Source organism: Zeugodacus cucurbitae, chromosome 6 (assembly GCF_028554725.1).
Source record: "Zeugodacus cucurbitae isolate PBARC_wt_2022May chromosome 6, idZeuCucr1.2, whole genome shotgun sequence".
Lineage (NCBI taxonomy): Eukaryota > Metazoa > Arthropoda > Insecta > Diptera > Tephritidae > Zeugodacus > Zeugodacus cucurbitae.
Genome location: NC_071671.1, coordinates 14043569 through 14065290, shown reverse-complemented (window position 1 = coordinate 14065290; position 21722 = coordinate 14043569). Strand labels below are relative to the sequence as shown.

The following is a 21722-nucleotide window of genomic DNA, read 5'->3' as shown; positions in this document are numbered from 1 at the left end:
TAATTACACAATATCAATATACATATAATATACATAAGCATGCCAATACTACCTTTCAAGACACTTGTATTGTTGAGGCCATCAAAAGAAGTCTAAACAAATTCATCAAAAATATGGTTCTTGTCACTTCGTTCCGATTTCTAGCGCTAGTGGAATTTCCTTTGTTTTTGAGCAATTGAAAATAATCTTAAATAAATTTGAATCAAAGAGCTCATAGTTTTGGTCATTTGCAAATTGCCTCGAGGGAAATATTTAATTTATAAAGAGCCAACTGACGGGTGTGTATATATTTATGGGCAATATATTGCTATACAAAAATTTAAATAATGTATGTTATACATATTCAATTTTATAGCAAGTAAATGCCTGTGCCCTTTGCGAAATTGTGTAGTCATTGAAAAAATTTTTCACAGCGGCACCTGCCAGTGACAGTAAAAATACTCACAAACATATTTACAAAGGCATATATACAGAAAAGGCTGAATATTTGCTTCACTTCGGTTCAGAGTCAATGATCTCTTGTTTGCATATATGTAAGTAAGTATTTATTTGTTCGGTCATAAACACAACTATATACATATGTATATTTATTTGTATACAAAAGTGTAATAAAAACCTAACAAATTCGACCAAATAAATATTGGATATAAAAAAGATCCAAAATCATCAAAAAAAAAAATAAAATAAAAAAATAAATATTTGCCGGTAATTTGAATTCAGTAAATCATTGATGCCAAATTGTGTACACCTTGCCTACATATCAACAGATATGGTCACCTGCTTTACCTCTATATTCATATAATCATATGAATATGTATGTATGTAGGTATGTAATTATTTACTCAAGTGTAAATGAGTTATCAGTATGCAATTGGCGTAAATAAATAATCAATTTTTATTGTGAATGTTGTTGTTGTTTTGCGTTTATTTTGCCCGCTGCTGATTCAACCCAGAAGCGAGTGCGTGCAAAATGTGCGTGTAATAAGAATTTGTTGTTAGCTAATTTTTAATTTTTGAAAATTTTGTTGTTGTGTGATATTATTGGCAATTGGTAAATTGGCTATGCAAAGCACGCTCAATAAGTGAGAGAGCATTGGCTTTGCTCTGAGGCTGCAGTTCGTTGATTTTGTTAATAAAGTTAAAAACTCTGTCCACTGTGGTTTAGGGTACATTTTTGACACCAATTATAATTTTAACCCTGTTGTTGTAGTGATATTATATTGCATGCAGAAGAACTAAGAAAAAGTTTTCATTCGTTTTTTAAAATCAAAATCACTGAAATTAATATTTAAATAAGTGGCCAGAAAGAGATGTTGATTTTCTAACTTCATTTTAAGTGCGATATATATTGACATATGGTTTTCGGCTGCTGAACGCCTAAACGTCATTTGAAAGTCATTGGAAAGAATTTAACATTTCTCCCCAAACGTTTGGATACAAAAAGCAACAACCGGTCCAAAAACGTATGTTACCTTCATGTTTCTTTATACATATAACTTTTCTACGTCTTTCCATTTTAAGTTTTAAGAGTTAATATTTTTTTATTGCATAATTTCTTCGGAGTTTTACGAGCGTGAAGCGTGTGCTCTGCGAATACCAGGTAAATGCCGACATGTACAACCAAAAAATTAAAAGAGCGCAAGGCAAGCACCACTAGAGTAGTAAAGTTGTACACGTGAGTTGCTTTTAGTTCTCGCGGCTGGCGAGGTTAACCATATATGATTGCGTGTGCGTGGCTTGTTTGCGCCACGACACTGCAAGCGGTTGGCTATTTACGCTCGTAAAAGAATAAAATAAAATAAAATAAAAGTAATGAAACCTGTAAAGGTTGAAATGAAAGAATGATTCTCTGAATTAAGGTATCTATGAAATAATGTTGTTTAAAAATAACTCTAATGAAAACCACTTTAATAAAAAAAAGCAATTTCCCTTAATATAAATAAATTTCTAATAAATTGCAGTACGCCTATTTGTAGGCAACGAATTTATTTTAAGGGAATATAGTGTACATACATATTTTTGGAAGAAGCTTATTATGTATGATCTGTATTAACATAAATTTTTTCATAAATAAATTTAAACAGCGGATTTCGGGAACTTACTCGTTCATATATGATGCAGACTAAGATTTAGCTTTGCCTACATTTAGTATGATATAAAAATTAGAAATGTTTTGCTAAGCGCATATTTTATTATTTTCTTATTATACGAGTACTTTTTTAATACAAATAAGTAATTTAGAGAATGCAAAGCGTTCAGAATTCCAAAAATATTCTAAATGTAGGAATTGTATGCCAGTTAGAAACTATTGTAAAAACATTATCGTTTATTCAGCTGATAATTTTTCAAAAAAATAAATAAATACGTGTTTTCACGTGGATATATAACTTCAATTGATCTTGAAATATGTGACTGATTAAATATGTTCATACAAATTACTTCATAGCTTAACCCTGAACTCTTGTAAATTTTATATTTTTCGGTCTAATTTGTCTTACAAAAATAAAAAGTACCAAAATAAGAAGACAGGTTCAAATATCTTATACAAATTATACAGAGAAATATGAAATTTACAAGAGTTCAGGGTTAAGCTTGAATGAACTTTACGCAAAGGGCGAGCACGTTTTCTGTATTCTTGAATACAGCAAGTAAAATCATGTGTTCAGCTGTTTTCATTTCAATAACATTTGAAAGCAAGCTGAAATGTTAAATGATACTCTTTTAGAGTCGAAATTCTTTGGCTGAAAAGTATCGAAATATTATTCTGCTTTTATGTATTTGTATCTAGACGACAATGAAACATATTTATTCAAGTGTTGAACAATTTAATCTATTTGTCAGCACTTTGCACTTCAAATATAATATTCTGAGTAAAAATAAATGCGGTAATTTAGTGACTTATGCGGAAATAAATGTGCACAAAACTTTCCACACGAAGATTAAAATGTTTGTTTTTTCAAAATTTAACACTTCCTACTCAGTATTTGTTTATATACATATAAAATTTAACCATGAACCTATAAATGCGGAAGGGATTTTGCAATCGAACACAAAGGGAATTAAAAACTATACATAACCTTAAAAATGGAATATATTTCAACACTACGTCAGAACTTTAACTAAACGTTTTCAAACTCTTCTTACTCTTTCCCAGCTTTCTACTCAATTGGAAACACTATTTCCTCGACGTTTTGGCATTCATTTTAGCCCAGAAGCTTGTAGGATTCTTTCTGTATCTTCATCTTTCATCTTCGCTACTTTTAGAAAATTTATTAACTATTTATTCGCATTCCTATGCTTAAGAAAAATATAAAAAGTTTACATATGATTTGAAATGCCTTGCAAGCAATATTTTCTTGTTACTGTTGTTGTTTGGAATTGCTTCTTTTTTTTTTACGTTTTTAAGCCTTGTTAAGTTGAGTGCAACACATTTTGCTTTCGTATGCAGGCAGCCTTGTTACCGCATCCCCGCCAATCAACATGCAAATAACAGGAGCAAACACCCGATATGACAATATATGTGTATGTGTGTATGGAGTAGCTATAGTAGCACCCTCACTCGCCTTTGGCGCTTGTGGCCCGCAAACAAATTCGGTCGTCACCTCCAACGCCAACGAGTTCATTGAATTCATGCAGGTAGTGTTGTTATTGCTGTTCCTTTAATTCTGCTTCTTCCTCGTTCTGCTTGCATCTACGCGTTGTTGTTGTTGGCCAGTCACCACACTCATAAATAATTCTCCAAAACAGGTTCCTTGTTTTGGCAGCCACTGTCACTGCCAATACGCGTATGCATCTGTGTGTGTACACTTGTTGCACCTTTTGCTTTGAGATCTGCACTGTCTCAATAAGGTGCATGTTGTCATCAAATGCAACATTTTTCATGCAACAACAACAACTGTAGCGTGAAGCTCACCGCATGCTGCCGTTCGTATATAAGTGTGTGAATGAGTTTATGAGTATGCTTCTATGGTTATTTCTCATTTAGGCCTATTTATTTGTTTGTGACTTTTCTTAATTGCATCATTGGTTGCAGCACAATCTCTTCCTGGTTGTAATGACACAGCGCTCGAAGGAGAACCGTGGAGTCAATATTAGGAGTGTATCTCCATAGGGTAGTCCATGAAGTGGTTAAGCTTTTCATGAAATATTTATTTGGACTGATAAAAATTCGATGGATTGTCCTTATTGTTCATGGTCCTTACGAAGTAAATCGGAAAAGCTATACCGGGCGGTACATATGTTATTCGAAAAAACTAGGCAAAGTTGCTTTGCACCTACTACAGACTTCCAACTCATTTCTTTGATATAGTGTGTGCTATCTTCCATGACAGTTCAAACTTATTTTGGGGATTTTCTTGATATTTTCATCCACATCAGTGTCTTTTGGACGTTAAGATATATTGTCACAAATAGTATACTGCTTGTATATACAGAATTTTCACCAACATATTGTCGACATTTGTGAAATTTATATACTTATCTTGAGAAGATCAGAACATATGAGTTCAGTGCCTTACTTTATTAATTGCTTATTGTTGATATTATTTCAGAATTTATTAAAAATGACAACACTGGATAATAATAAAAATAAATTGGCAAATCTCATTTAAATCAAATCTGAAAATATTGATATTATTTTATTTTTACAAAATAAAATTTATTAAATGGTAATTCTACAAAATTATTTGCTTATACAATTTTTCTTAAAATGCTTCTTTGGTAATTTTTAACTAGTTATTTCATATTTCGGCAAAAAATCGGGTGGCAACTACAAAAAATATTTTAAAACTTTTATTAAATTTTAAGGTTTAAACGTTTCACCCGTTGCTCGGTACACCACTAAACATTCTTGTTAATTCCAATATTTTTGCACAGTTTAGTCGCCAGTAACCTTAGCTCCCTATCCATTTTTTTCTTCAGAATAGCATACCATAATCAACTGTTTTTACTCAGCAACTGCACCTATCTTTACTATTTTATATTCCTCTACACGAATAGATATTAATTTCTGCATAATATATATTTTATAACATCACACGATATACATATGTAGATACTTAACTATATACTTGCATATTAATGAGTATGCACTTACCAATGGTATATGTCAGCGCACTTATCACCGCAAAGAATGCGGCAGTGGTCACATAAATGTTCGCAGCGACTGTTAACCATAGAACAAACACTCTACCATACATACAAACATTCATATGCACATGTAGCTATCTCTGCATGTTCTTTTGTGCCATCAAAGCAATGCAGTTGCTGAGTTCTTTTCTGTAAGTCACAGCAGGAAATCTCAAATCTACATCATTCCAAACAATTCAAGCAATTCAAGTATTAACAAACGTTTGTTACTTCTGCTGACGCTACCACTGTTGTTGTTATTTCCATAGATGCTAATGTTAGTAAAGCAACGGCTTGGTTACTTCAGGAGCTTTCTTGCGGTTGCTGTATATGCAACTAAGCTCATGTATTGAATATCTCTCGGCACATTTACGCATTCCCTGGCTCCTAAGAAGACTCTCTGCGCAATCTAATCATCATAAGTATATAGCTGTTGTTGTTATTGTATGTCTTTTTATCTTCTTGTGCTTCTATTGCTAATGCTGACGCCGTCGCTGCGGCCACAAGTCGTTAGAGTGTGGTTTATAGAGCTGCATTCATCGGATACTTCTAAACTTTTTCGTCATCTTCGTGGTTAGCTGCTTGCAACTCGAATTGCTGGCTTGCATTTTTTGTTCTACGCTATTCTTGACGCTTTTTTTTTCTATCTTCCTCGTCTTATTTTTTCCGTGTGCTCAGGTTAAAAGCGAGAAATCCAAGTTGTACGGAGCGTGTTGGTGTTTGGTTGCGATCTGCTGTCTTTAGTCTGGCTTTAGTATGTGTATGTGTGCCACAATTGCAGCAAACGTGTTCGCTTGCATAACGAATTTTTCACGATCTCTTGGGTGCTGTAGATGCGCAGCAGCACTGCCGTATCAGTTTACTGTGACTGTGTTTTTATATAACTTTATATAATAAAATTTTGATTATTCATTTAGCTATATGTACGCAAAGCTGCTTTGAACATAGTGGTGGTAATATATTCTAATATCTACTTACGGCTAAAGAACTATCATTTCTAATGTAATCTCATGAGAATTATAAGAATTATAGTTCTTCTATAGAAATATGTGTCCGATCAGTAGTTCATATGAATAAATCTCTTTAGGATTATTGAAATATAGTTTTCATATTTAAAATTCAAACTGAAAGGCAATTTGCAACTTGTAATAATACAACTACTCTAGTGTTAGTGAAAATTGTCTGTGCTTTTTGTATTGTTAAAGCTTTAAAGCTTCCTTTAGAAAAAAATTCTGAATTCTGAAAGTTGTAATAGAACTCTTCATATAAGTATATAGTGCTAATCGGAAATCAGGTCTATAAATACTAAATCAACCACATTCTAAATCACCTAAAGTGGAAAATAAAGCAACTTTTCAACACCCATTACATTTTTTCCACTAAAGCTTACCCACACATACATATACTCCTGCCAATGGTATGCTTAATAGCCAACTTAATCCACTGAACGGTCATTAGCTACTGTATTCTTTGTAAGAACGACTACTGTTGCACTGGCACACGGTCCACACTCAGTGGCATAAAATTAAGTTTACGCGCTGCATTCTTGGCTACTTTGTGGCATTCGCACAAATGAGTTAATGACGTGTGCTAATGGCAATAGCTGGAAGGCGCCGAGCGCCATGAAATAAATGCTTTGTGAGTGAGGTGCCGCTACTTACTTTTAAAATGATAATGACATTAAGAATAGAAAAAAAAAATTGCAGTAGGGTGCGTTTGAGGTGGCAGGCGCATAGGAGCTTAAAGCTTTTGAAGATTATTAGTTGGAGACTAACTTTTCAAGATTAAAAGATATATACTATAATTTCAATTTAATTAGGAATCGAATTTTTTATTAGTCAAAAATAATATATATTTTTTTATTTTTATGGATATATTATATTTTATTATATTTTTTATTTTTATGGACATTAAAACCACCTAAGCCTTTTTAGTTGACAAGAATAGTAGTCAATCATTCCAATCTTGAAGTCAACATTTGTAATTCCTAACGTCGGCTCACAAATAAAGTGATACATTTTCTTTATATCACCGGCCGTTTTCCCCTTGGGTGTTTCTCATGGCTGTTAAGTTTGGGTTTTTCGTATAACATAACCAATTAATCTGGTATCTTATAATAATTACTAAGATTCATAAAGTAGTCTAAGTTAATTTTTGAGAATTTACTAAATTATTTGCAACATCTTAATCCTCTAATTTTATAACCAATTATATGAACTGTCTGCTTTGAATTAGGTTATTCTCACCCTTTTGCTGAGCTATTATTTTTTTCTGAATGAGTTGTTGCAACACTTTCAATATACTTAATTCCACATTGTAGTCGATATACATCTCTATTCGGGGTCAAGGCCAGCTGTCGCTCTTCCTCACTTCCATTCGTAGAAAATGATTTAATTTTATTTTTACTTCGCTTATTCTATAAATTATTTTTAATTCGTTAATTATATAGCTTGTGGTTTAAATTTAGCCCGTTTAACACGAAAAGTAGGTGTTACGAAGCTTTAACGGCGGCGTTGCTTCTTCAATTTTTTACCTTAGTAAATGTTTTCGTTGCTGTTTTTTAATTAACGCCTTTCCTTTTTGGAGGTGAACACGTACATAAAAATGCTAGAATAACCTGTAATCATTTGAGTTATAAGATGTTTTTGGTTTTAGTTCCAGCCTTTGATTTGATAATCTTTATTTTTCGATTTGTGGGTTGGATTTCGAAAAGTTAAAAATTGTCTGCTTCGCCTTTTGTTTGCATACTTCATGTGTGGGAATATTGTTGATTGATTTTGTTTTTAGTTTATGAAGTTTACTTATAGACACCCTTAGTTGTACTTATAAACACCCTTAGTGGGAACAATAAAAGCCTATAGAGAGACATGGAAAAATACTATATTCCTATAGATTTACAATTCTACGAAACCGATGTTTAACGTTAAATAAAACCTAAACCGATATCGGTCTTCATAATAATTTGCATTTCTTAAGTTTTTTGTCATAAGAAATCAATATGATTTCTAGGTTGAGTTTACGTGCTAAATTAAAAGGTTTACAATCCTCAACAAGATTGTGAGCTTTTTTAAAGCTTAACGAGTTATGAAAGTGTTTCTTACGCTAAATTAGTAATAAGCTTAGGCTTTAATAACTATTTTTTGGGCAAAAAGTTGAGTTCACATTTTTTAATGATAATCTGAAGTAACTTGGCAGCTTAAACTCAGAAAATGTGGATTTAAACTCAACAAAATTTGAGTTTCATGTCGTTACTATATTAATCAGTGCTTCCAGTATTTCATTTCTTAAGCACCCTGTATTTATTTTTAGAAAACTATGTGCTACTTTTCAAAAAAAAATTGTTTCTAAAGGAACAGCTAAAAATAACACACAAATAACTAAACTACAAATATAAAAAACTATTAAAAGTGTACAAGTATAAAAAATAATGATAATTAAAAATACTTTATTTCATACAAAAAATATTAATGAGCGTAATATTTTATTATGCATATTTTTTGTAACGTCTTGGTTGGCTGCGAATAAAAAATTTTATTGTCTCTTCTTTCAAATCTAATAAAGACGAAACAAAACTAGATTCTGCAAACAAGTTGCTAGACCAGACACAACAGCAATAACAAATACAACGTAATTAATTGTAAAATACTGCAATAATACATTTTATTAAGCATCTTAAGTTTATCGTTTGCTCACAAATGCAACAATCCACTTCAAGAGACCGTCTGCTACAGGTTTTCAAACGCTTGCACTCGAAGGCAAAATAATAATATTTTTTTAAGTAAAAAATATTAAAATCTAAGTAACTCTTCGCAACAACTAAAAGACTGATTGCATTCGTGTTGGTCAACCGGCGACCTTCAACATTCATATTGCCGTTAATGAGCAGACAACCCGACGACAGCGCACGATTGTTGTTAGTGACAAGCAGATGAGTTGTCGCGACAACATTGTCACCAAAGCAACTCTTGGCCAATCTCAGCACATCATTACCGTCAGTGGCGAGTAATAAGAAAATATTTTCATTTATTAATATTTTCCTTAACTACAAAACACGTTGATTAAAAAATATTTGTGTAGATATTACTGTGGTTATCTTCAAAGCGCGTTACGTCAGAGAGTGGCAACTATTCACTGTGTCTCTTTAATGGCATGCCATTATTTGTTATTGCGAAATATTTCCATAATCGAAAAGCGTTATAAACCGCTGCAAAAAAGGAGATACAAAAGTATTTACTTCATATGAGACTGAAAGGTGGAATATTAATGTTTGATGGCAAGAGTGCGTTACAAGCTAGATATGACTTTAAATGTGAAATGTCATTTTAAAATAATACATAAGCAGCTGCAAAGGTGAGTCTAGGAATGTTTTGACAAATCACGAAGGTTCTATGATTCAAATAAGAGTCATAAATTGAAATTATGTAAGAATTAGGAGTGTTGGTTCGATCTGTGTACATATGTTTTGTATGTATATATCAATGCGTTAACGGTTGTAATTACTATTTTAAAATATTTAATTCACTATAATACTACAAATGGAAATGTAAATTTGAAATTAAATATTTTCTCTTATACAATTAAATCCGAATATATAACTTTACTCCGAAAATTCAATAACTGTTTCTAGTTGACTTGCGATGTTGGGGTTCCTACAAATTAATCGAAATAAATATTTTTTCGTTGGCATATATAACTCCGAAAATATAGTTTTACTCCGATTGTGTGTTACAATTTAACTTCTTAATACCATTCTAGTTTGGTTATGTGGTTTCACTGTAGAAATAATTATGTACTCCGAGTTAAGTATATCCGCAAATATTGAAACACTAAATGTGATGTGATTTGCTATGGTTGGGTCTTTACAAATAATATTGTGGTGTCGAACTGAATAATTTTTCTTTGACACAAGTAATGTAGAAAATATAAATTTACTCCGGAAATATAATTTCTCCCGAAAAAGTGAATTTAATCCGAAAATTTCAATTCACTCCGAAAATATTTATTTACTCCGAATATATTTATTTACTCCTGAGATATTTTTTTACCATGAAAATATTTATTTACTCCGTAAATATTTATTTTTTCCGACAATATTTATACTATTTATTTTATCATATCATATCAGTGCATACATACACATTTTGTCTCAAGATGATACCTAATACGGTCAAGGTACTTGGCAACAAAAACAAACATAAGTAAAGGTTGGAGATAAACAATTTACCATAAACTATTGCTTAATACTAAAAACGGCGGCAGAGACAGGCGCTGAATTTGATTACAAACACACCAACACACTTAAAACTTCAAGCTTGCTGCCGTCGAATTGCCAAACAAAGTGCTAAACGGCAACGCTGGTAGCAGCCACACACTAATATAAAAATCTTAATTCATTTGACGGCTAAATGCTTTTGGCATTTAAAATATCAACAGTGTGCTGCTTTTGTTGTTGTTACTATTTGCTCCTAGTCTCTTTGTGTCTCAACTGCTGCGACAAAGCCAGAACAAAGTAAATGGGAAACCGCTATTAGCAATGACATCAGTTCCTTCTATTTTCGCAACATTTCCGCAACTCAAGCGAAGAGCGTTGTCACCTGCCTACCATGCCGTAGAGCTGCTGGAGGTGTGCTGGCTTGTGGAACCACGTTGCATATATATATGTATACAGGGTACCATTAATGCAGGTTTGCCCGCATACAAAGCTGCAGCGTGCACCACACTTCAGTATTGTTTTTGTTGCTTTTGTTGTATTCTGCGTTGCATCTCCAGCGCGATTAACAGTTAAGAAATTCCGCAGCCAAAGCAATAAAATGCCAAGTCAAGTCGGCTTTAAGTGGGCAAACCGCTGCAACATTAAAGTCAACTCAGCGTAACGCAGAGCATAGCTTAAGGCAAACGCGAGTTGGAGAGCACAAAAACAATGCACGCTTTGTTGTTGTTGGTGCTGTTTTTTGGTTTCATTTTCTGCAGAAACAGAAACCAGTTGTAAGTCTCGGTATGCGGCAGTGGCGGCCAAATGAAATGCAAACACCAACAACAAAAATAATAACAACAAAGTAAGATAAGCAGTATGCATAGAATTAAATAAATGAAGGTGTATGGAATGGCTTTAGGCTGAACTTCGAAAGCTGTTTCGAGCTGGAGGGCAGCGTCTAGGCATGATAAGTGCGGTAATGTTATAGTTGTAGTTGTAGTCATAGCGAGCAGCGTCTGCTGTAACAATTGTAACAGATATCAGAAAACAACAAAAACTGCTAGTAGATAAGATAAGCCGGTGTACATTTGCGAAGAAAATCATTGACAGTTAACATTTTCCAAGAATTAAATAAAAAAATGTTCTTTGATATTTTTTTAACAGAACTTTTGCACTAAATCTATGATTATATTAATCTCTATATATACAAGGCGATTTCATATTTAATAAAATATTTTTGCCTCCACTTTTCTGTACTCTAATCTATATTACACAGTATTTTTCCCGCACAACAAAAGCTCTCGGTTCAAAGAGGACAAATTCACATCACCGCGACTTCTAGAGCCGCGGTTTCCAAAGTTGTATGGATATAAGTCCCACTTTGCCGGTTTCGAAATATCACACATCATCGGCTTTGGCTACATAATCAATCAAAATTCCGTACTAGACTTATTGGCTATGTGAGTAAAAGTCCTTAACTCGGCACATGTTCTAGCCCAACTGTCGTATAAAAACGTCAAACCTATGTCTGAATGCTGACAATATTTTTCTCTTGAAACTCATTGCTTACAGTTTTTATAGACATTAAGGTAAATACTGTTGATAATTCAAGTCGATACATGAGGGTATCCTGATCAATGATATTTTAACATTAAAAATACTGGTGTTGTAACTGTTCACGTGGGTCTTAGTGATCCGTTAGGAATTTTCCGGGTGTCACAATGGACAGTCGGATATTTCTAAATGAGATTCTCTGCATCTGCGATTCTCTACCTGTCCACGTGAGATTAACGTTATCGCCGTTTCTTCTAACTAAGTTTTTCGAAAAGTTCAGCCTTTCGAGTGACTATAAGCTGTTCTTTGAAGTGAGAAACCTCTTTGCGATAATTTTTAATTTCTATTCTGTTAATTAATTTACATTTACTTCTTAGAAAACTTAACTTATCAAAATAACTCAAATGTATGTGTTGCTGATTGTCTATCCGATTTGATCGTCACAGCTATGCTTTGAGGAAGCTATTAATATCATTAAATTGCCGCTTGTGGACACTGTGACTAGCGTTCTGTCTGTGACATTTCGTGCTATCATTGTAGCCACATCTCCAAATGACAGTGCTGACCAAGCATTAATGTTCCACTATGAGAGCATGAGACTGATAGTGTGTGTAAATATGCATGTTTGCTTTTTTAACAAAAAGCCATTTAATGCCCGATGCGCGCTAGCAGCTGAAGTTGAATGGCTTTTGTTGCGTCACAGCGAAGTTGAAGAGTCAGGGGAGCATGGACTATTTGTGTCCAACGTAAAATCGATATACAGATATATGTGTGTGAATATATGCGTGTTTAATGCTACGCGCTTGACATAAATGTAGTTGCAGCAAAAGTGTCCATTAGTGTGTCGTTAACGACATAATTGTGGCGTTTAGAATTGTTCCTTTTTGTTTGTCATCTAAGCGTTGCAAGAATAACAAGAACACTCCAACACGACTAGATGAAATGTGCTTGAAGTATGAGCCACAAAGTGTAAATAATGCGAAGCTGAGAGAGTTTTTTGCAGTTTGCAAATTGTTTTACTGTAATTAAGCCAAATCGGTTTGTAATTATTCAGAATTGCTTTATTACACTTCTTCTGCGCGGAGTAGGAGTATACATTTTATGCGAAATTCATGAAGATTAAATAAATGCAGCTTAAGTGAAAAAGCAAATTTTTATTTAACGGTAATTTAGCTTTGTAGATTTTTGTGGACGCCTCAATTGGATAAATGCTTTCTGTGCTAGAAAAATACAACTTCTTCTGAATAAAGTTCTTAGGCTGGGCACATAGTGGATAAGAAGTGAAGTGATGATAAGAGCTTAGAACAAATAAGAAAAAATTGTTTTAACTAAATAATAATCCTCCTGTTTGCTATGTAAATCTGGCCTATATGCGCTATATGACCAGCCTAAGTTTTCAAAGAGGGATACGTTTCTCGATGCATAATTTTTAAGTTCCAAATTTAAACTTTTACGTTCTTAGTTCTTCAGTTAGTATTCTTCCTTAAAAATAGAACAGTGCTTACACTATTTACAATTTTATAAACCTTATTCCGAAAATCCGTTTTAATGCAATGAAATAATTATAATTCCGAAACTTATCTACGATAAATTTACAATAGAAAAAAAAATTTTGATAAATATTATTTATCCGAATTTTTTAAATTAAATTTTTTACTCCAAATCTTATTATATAGTCATGTGAAGTAGCCGTGGCTATTACTACCCATAATTTTGAGCTCATATCGTTTATTTACGCATAAAATGCGGATGGTATAATAGTAGATGGACAATCTCCCTTTTAAGCCACAATGGTTAATATCTCGTTTAATTAACCGCCATATATAAAGTAGTTTTGTAATGAGCAGTGATTAGAGTGGCAGATATTTATATATGTACATACATATAATTCCCACAAAACTAATACGACTGTGTAAGTTGACATTGAGCAACACCAAAAGCTCCGTTATAATTGGGAAGGACCTCCTTGAGCCGTTCAATACCAAACGAGGTTTCAGACAAAGTGACTCACTATCGTGTGACTTCTTTAACTTGATGCTGGAAAAAATAGTACGAGCCGCAGAGCTAAAGAGAGAAGGTACAATCTTCTATAAAAGTTTACAGCTACTGGCGTACGCTGATGATATTGATATCATTGGAAACTACACCCGCGGCGTTAGTTCCGTTTTTTTACCAGACTGGATAAGGAAGCGAAGCGAATTGGTGGTGGTGAACGAGGACAAGACGAAATATCTCCTGTCGTCAAACAAACAGTCTGCGCATTCGTGTCTTGGCTCCCACTTCACTGTTTAGAGACATATCCTTGAAGTTGTAGATAATTTCGTATACCTGGGAACCAGCATCAATAACACGAACAGTGTCAGCCTCGAAATCCAATGCAGAATTACTCTTGCCAACAGGTGCTACTTTGGACTGAGTAGGCAATTGAACAGTAAAGTCCTCTCTCGACGAACCAAAATCGCTATCATCGATTCGGCTATAACCGGCTAAACGGTTTTCACGCATTTACATACATATAGATGTTACAGATAAGGTTGAGTTAATGTTCAATGCAACCAATGGATTTTGATTTAAATATTTTATTAATTCCGAAATTAATCCCTATAGCTGCCATGAGACCAATTAGGCTTTAAATACTTGTTTTTGATGATAAGTTATTATTACTAATACGGTATTATGCGTGGTTGCACTGAAAATATTTGATGTGATTAAGTATGCTTTAAGTATTTTCGGGGAAAATCCGGAAAAAATGAGTGAACTCATTGAGAAAACCTACACATTTATCAAAAATATGTCGATACTCACAGGAATATTCTACATGATTTAAGCAAATATTGAATTAATTATAAATAAAAAATGCGAACTTAATGCAAACCTTGCCTGAAAACGAATTGCATTCGCTACAGTCACTCAAAAAAGTATGCACACAGCGGCAAATTGGTGCACCACAGCTAATCCGTCAGTCAGTTTTAACCAATCTACACTACACCGCACTGCAGCATTTAAATTTATTTTGTTGCCTTCACAACAACACCAACAACAATGGTGGGCAACGTCGGCGCCGGTGTAAGCCGGTTGCGTGCAAAGTGTGAAAACTGTCAGCAAACTTAAAAGTTCAATCAACTTTGTGCACGCGAATCGGCATAATGCATGACAAACACAAACACAACAAAAAATAAGTGAATTGATATGACATACTCGCATACATTCAAACACTCGCACGCACTTACTTTTCCAGCTTGATAATTTATGGCTTACATACCTGCATTTCAGGCCGCCGCTCACCATGTCGCGCCACAATTTAGATGTGAATGTGCTCAACGGTACCAACAAGAAATTAATGATTAAACCACATATTAATGATGTATGTATGTAGAGAGTCAGCATCGCATACATATATGTGACATTTGTCAGTATGTGTAACTAAAAATATTATAAATACAAACATGTATAAATATATCACTTGAAATGTGGGTCAACAAAGGCATATGTATACTTGTATATAGATAGCAGCCACACCTTACCACGCGACACGCTATGCAATGCTAACGAACCAACAGAAAAGTAATACAACAAAAAAGAAGATAAACACAATTTTAATAATTTGACATATTTTTATTAGTTCACAAATTTTGGTGCGAAGAAGTGTCTAAAAGTCTAAAATAGTCTAAAATAGTCTAAATTGTAAATTGATGAGTCGCTGGATGGGAGCGGGCTTGAAGCACATTGAATGATTCTTTCAGCTCTAAATGTTTCAGTCTGCCATTTTCCCATCATCTTAAACTTTTTATTTTGATCGACATTCCTTATGTACAAAATCGAGGACCGTTTTAAAGTTTTCAACATGAGCGATATGAATGAAATTTTCTATATACCAAAAAACTATAGTTGGACGGACAAGTACCAGTGAACCCTTTCAATAAAAAATCTTAAAATTTATTCCCAGATATTTAGAATACGATTTTACTTCACATTCACAATTGATATATGCAACTTGTGTTGACACGAGGAGAACGGGGTCTGGATTTGCATAACAAATATTTATTTTCTATTTATTTGCTTTAATGGATTTTCGATCGAAACATTTTCTTAACAATGGCCACTCTTGGTTTTAATACATCTTAAAAGCTAAATTATGGAAAATTATTAATTTGGGTTACCCTTTAGAGAGTGACTAATCGAACAGAGAACTGGTATAAAATATGTAAACTGGATTAATCACAAAAAACGTATGTGATTCGTCAAATCTTGTAAAATTTTGAACAAAACAGAGTTGTGGGATACATTAGTTAGACAAGTACAAGGAAATGGAGAGAAAGCGGCAAAGTATTAGAAGGCAAATTTTGCTTTCCTATCTTAACGTACTTAGTATATTTTTTTTACATTAGCCTCCATTTACATGTATTTTTTAGGATTAAGAATCTTTATTAATCGTTGACTATTTATTCTATTCAGATATATATCAACTTCCAACTAGGAGTAACTAGATTTTCGAATTAGATTTGACACAAAATAAACATTGTTTTAAGGTAAGTTGAAAACATGTTTAGTAACAACTCATACAATCGGAAATAATCTTCGAATAGAAATCTGTATTGCTTATAACCTCCAATAATTTAAAGCTTCCTTATATACATATTTTAATGAAGCCTCGATATCGCATTATGTTGCTCTATCACCCTCCATTGAACTTATAAAGGAAACGAATTTTGTGAAAAACTGTTTTGATTGCGACACAAAATTTTCTGTCTGACTATTATCCGGAATAAAATTAATTCAATTTAGTTTAGATTACCTTTTTTGCTTTCTACTTTTTATTAATATACTACCATAACAAATATAAATTTATAACCATTGATGATATGATTTTTCTTAGGAAAAACTGGCGAGTCACTCATTCACTCACATAGTTATAAACGAAAATTTCGTTATTTATGTTTATAAATATGGTGTATGGTTATGCGTTTGACCCCATAACTCTCATATCTGTAAATAAAAGCAATCATATAAATCGATATTGCAAATAAAGCAACGGTATACTCAGAAATTCATCAGTCAATCAATATTTACACCTGAATATTTGTAAATATTGTGAAAATATGAATAACTGTATTTGCAAAATGATTAGAGTAAATCTATCTGCGTCTGTTGCTATCAAAATACACATACACTTAAAATATTTACATGCATATGTATGTATTTATAAACGATTAAACGATGCAGCATATGATAACATTCTAAATTTAAAGCAAACACTAGTGAAGCATAGCATTGTGATGATTCCATGCATATGTGTCTATATGCTCTGAAAAGCGTGCCTTTACCGGTCTCGATAAACACTTTACGTACCTGTCATACGTATAGGTAGTTGACGCGCATGCGCAAATGGTTGCAGGTCAGTGTCGCTCAAAGCTTGAGGGAATCTATTGAAAGTTAAATTTTAAAATATTTAATAAATGTGACTATAGTATTTTTGTTTTTGTTAATTTTTTAATTTCTATACCAATTACCATTAAATCGAGCATTCAACTTAAGAGTTCAATGGAAACAGTTCACCTTTCACAATTTCCCTCCTGCAGCTGATTTGTCAGGTGGAAGAGTACCGCTTGCCCTCATTACCGTTAAATGAACAAACGGTGTTGTTTCATTTATTACCATTGCATAGAACATTACACATAATGGGTTTGTTATCATTGAAAACAACGCAAATGAGTTACCTCTGTATGTAAAGTGCATCAACCGAAATGTTTTCATTAACATTTTCATTGACCTTTTTATTTTTTACAGTTTGGTGGATAGTCAAGCGTGACGCCTAAAATTATAGTAGCTGACATATGTACATATGTGTACTCTATCATATCTATGTACTATATGAGCACTAACTGAAGTGTGAATCCAACTGTTTTATAACAACAGCTAACCATAGTTATGAATATAAAATTTAATCACTTAATAACGAGTAGGTCAGTATGAAAATTCCTTCACAAAAATAAATTAAAATTCCATCAATGCATTTAATGAAAATTAAAGTAGTAGATTTCGTATATAAAAATTAGTTCACTTTTTAATAGACAGGTTTTCAGAGATGTACGACTTTAAAAACAAATTTGTTGTGGTACGTATTTTATACTAAATATTAGTTTAAAAATGGTAAATGAGACGATTGACTTGATGTTAGCCTATAAAAAGTCTCCTAATGTTGTCATATCACATGATTCGATTACGATTAACTTCTTAAGCGTTGAATGTCTGGTTGCACCACCTGGTTGGAATTGAATTTGGGATATGAATTAAGGAATGAATTTTCATTTGTATAAGTTTATCAGTATCGGTAACATTTTTTATCTTCCCTATAACTACAACGATTCCATTTTTTTTCGTACCGATTCAAAATATTATAACAGACTGTATTTTATGCTTCAATAAAGTCATTACATTATGAAATTATTTTATTATATTATTTTGTTGTTGAAAATATTGCGACAAATTATTTGCGCCTCCATGCATTTTTGAACATTTATTAATGAAAACTGATATATTTTCTCACAATGAAATTTTTTTACCATTTATTAAATGCTGATATAATTATTATTCGTAAATCAGCATATATGCATATGTCAACAGCCTAATTTTAATGCTTATTTAAAAAATTTGTGAAAAATATACTTAAGTTAAGTAACATACTCCGTAAAAAATATCGAAATTTTCCTGTTATATTTCTACTCATGTCTCTGGAAAAAGTTAAACAGAATAGTTATCAATTTCTTTCCATGACATATTTGTTGATCTAATATTTTCATTTTATAACTTAAGCTTTTCAAGTCCTCTCCATTATATATATAATGTTAATTTACATATTACGATAAATTTAAGTTATATGGTTAAATTCATTACAAGAAAGTGTATCATTTGTGTCATATACCGCTCTTATTAACTTTATATGTTTATACCAAAATAGAATATGTTATACATATAATATTTGTTTGATTCGCAACTCTCAAATACTTGGCGAAGCAAAGACAACATCATCTCTACACTCGTTTAGTGCCTAATTTACCTTTGCGCAAGCGCGCGTTCGTCAATCGCATATCCGCTCATCATTTCATAATTTTCTATTAAATACATTTTTTTCTTATAATAAAAAAACGCAATTTGTCTGTTGCACCAGCGTAGCAAATCATAATGAAGACGTACATAGATGACGTGTTGAAGATGACAGTTAATTACACACTACGATAACAACAATAGTCGTCAATAGGTCGGCAAACAGCTGTATGGCCAGAGTGAACCTTTTGGTTGTTGTTTATAACGGTGTTTTTTATTATATTTTATGTTATATTATTATTAATTTTTTCTTTCATAGCGGACATGTAGCAAGCTGCTGCTTAAATGTTTCATAACTATGCGTGTTTTTGCTGTTGCGATGTCCCTATTTTTGTATAATTAACCATTTTTAATTACGTTTTTAACTACGCTTATGCAACAGTGCACCCTTTGCCATCACCTTGGACAATTTTATGCAATTTATTGTTTTAATAGCATTAATTTATTTCACTTATTTACATATTTAAATATGAGACAATTATTATTAATATATTTATTATTTATTTTTTCTTTTAATTATCTTTATTATTTATTCTGTTTTTGTTCATTTCACGCCACGTTTCTTTTTGGACAGTTAATTTTTTGTTTGCAGCTTCCATGGCTGATGACACCAGACTATATTAAATAATAACGTTATTCGCTCATCACTTTTACTAATTGGGGTTTTTTGTTGCTCTTTTTTACACCCTTTTCGTACACGTTTATGTTGCACTTTTTGTAACCAAATAAATCATAAATATCACCAATTATTTTCCCGTACATAATATATTATTTAATCTTTTCCAATAATAATTGTGGCGGCATTACTCAATTCAATTGATGCATTCAAAAGAATTGTATTCGGTGTTCGCTACTTAATTGAACAATTCAACCGAAATTACCGTATTTTTCAGTTAATTCAAGTATATGATATTTTTTTAACGTTCACTCAATAATTTCTATTTCTCTTTCCACATTTATTTTTTTGTTTGGACAAACTACTGAATATTTTTTTTTTTATGAAATCGTTTGTTATGATTTGTTATATGAAGAATATATTGATATTATGTTACTATAAAAATTGTGAATTTAATATTGTGAGAATAATATAGAAAATACCAATAGGACGGAAATCATATAAATCGGTATACAAGTGTTGGAAAGGTATATACCGAGATGACCCATTCTGCTTATCAAATTTTTTCATAGTATTTCTAACCAAAGATTGAAGAATTTTGTTGGTATATTGGCAATTTATCCAATTTTAACCGTTTGTCTTCCCAATTAATGTTAAATATTCTCTAAGGAATAGTTCTTTAAGATATTTAATGAAGATAACTCCGAAATTCGAACTTTTCAAATATCTATAAATTAAAAAACGCCTTCCCACAATGATCCTCAGTTCGAAATTCAAGTGTTGTAAACAAAAAGAGTCACTTTAAAACAAAATTAGTTTGCAGGTTAAGTAAAAAATTATATCTATTATTTACTCCTAAAATCTAAATTTTTGAAATACTGAAATTCGCATAAAAATCTATACTAAAAGCACTCAATTAGTCCGAAAACTGTTCTCTCTTCTTCCATATATACCTAAATTTTAATCGCACACAGCGACAGACATACCCAGGCGAAATGCCGTACGTTCCACGATTGTCGACTGCTGGAATTACGCCAATATTTTTGCTTCCTTCATACTCGCAGTGACTAAAAATAATATTGGGGACAATAACAGCAACGTAAAGATTTTTTAATGGTGTGCCCATCAAAAGTCTGCGACAATACTGTCACATGTGGCACGTGACTTACACCCAATTGCGCACAATCACAATCACAATCGGCATCTCACATTGCCGGAATTTAGCAAAGACAGTGGTGACGGAAAACAACATATTTGTAGCTTTTTGTTGTTGGTATGCTAATTTCGTATACCTAGGAACCAGCATCAACAACACGAACAATGTCAGCCTCGAAATCCAGCGCAGAATAACTCTTGCCAACAGGTGCTACTTTGGACTGAGTAGGCAATTGAACAGTAAAGTCCTCTCTCGACGAACCAAAATCAAGCTCTACAAGTCGCTTATCATTCCCGTCCTGCTTTACGGTGCAGAAGCGTGGACGATGTCAACATCAGATGAGACGACACTAGGAGTTTTCGAGAGGAAAATTTTGCGCAAGATTTATGGTCCTCAGAACATTGGCAACGGCGAATACCGCAGACGATGGAACGATGAGCTGTACGAGTTATACGACGACATTGACATAGTTCAGCGAATAAAAAGACAGCGGCTACACTGGCTAGGTCATGTTGTCCGAATGGACGAAAACACTCCAGCCCTGAAAGTGTTCGATGCAGTACCCGCCGGAGGAAGCCGAGGAAGGGGAAGGCCTCCACTCCGTTGGAGGGACCAGGTGGAAAGCGACCTGGTTACACTTGGGATCTCCAACTGGCGCCGAACTGCGAAGGAGAGAGAGAGGTGGCGCACTATCGTCGATTCGGCTATAACCGGCTAAACGGTTGCAACGCCAATCACATACATCACATGCCAAGCAGGCTACGCAAATTGTCGGGAACAGCTGTGGTGACAACAACAACTAATTACATATGCTGTCGCAACGATGAAGAGGTGCAAATTTGCAAAAGCTGAAGCAAAGTATGGTAATTAAAGTATTTGCAACATTTGCAACATATGCATATAGAGTATACTATATTCACCAGCAGCACACAGTTATGTATGTGTGAGGAGTAGGTACTCAGAAATTTCGG

General features: G+C 33.1%; 1 protein-coding gene across 3 annotated transcripts in view; it reads left to right on the top strand.

Annotated features, from left to right (window-relative positions):
- The window catches only part of LOC105215096 (putative polypeptide N-acetylgalactosaminyltransferase 9), a 148392-nt gene that overhangs the window by 17603 nt on the left and 109067 nt on the right, over positions 1 to 21722 (top strand). For 2 of the 3 annotated variants that reach the window (XM_054235066.1, XM_054235063.1), the window contains exon 3: positions 16331 to 16404. The exons of the other annotated variant lie outside the window; for it this stretch is intronic. The gene's annotated coding sequence lies outside the window, so the exon portion shown is untranslated. The remainder of the gene's footprint in view (positions 1 to 16330; positions 16405 to 21722) is intronic. 3 annotated transcript variants of the gene reach the window in all.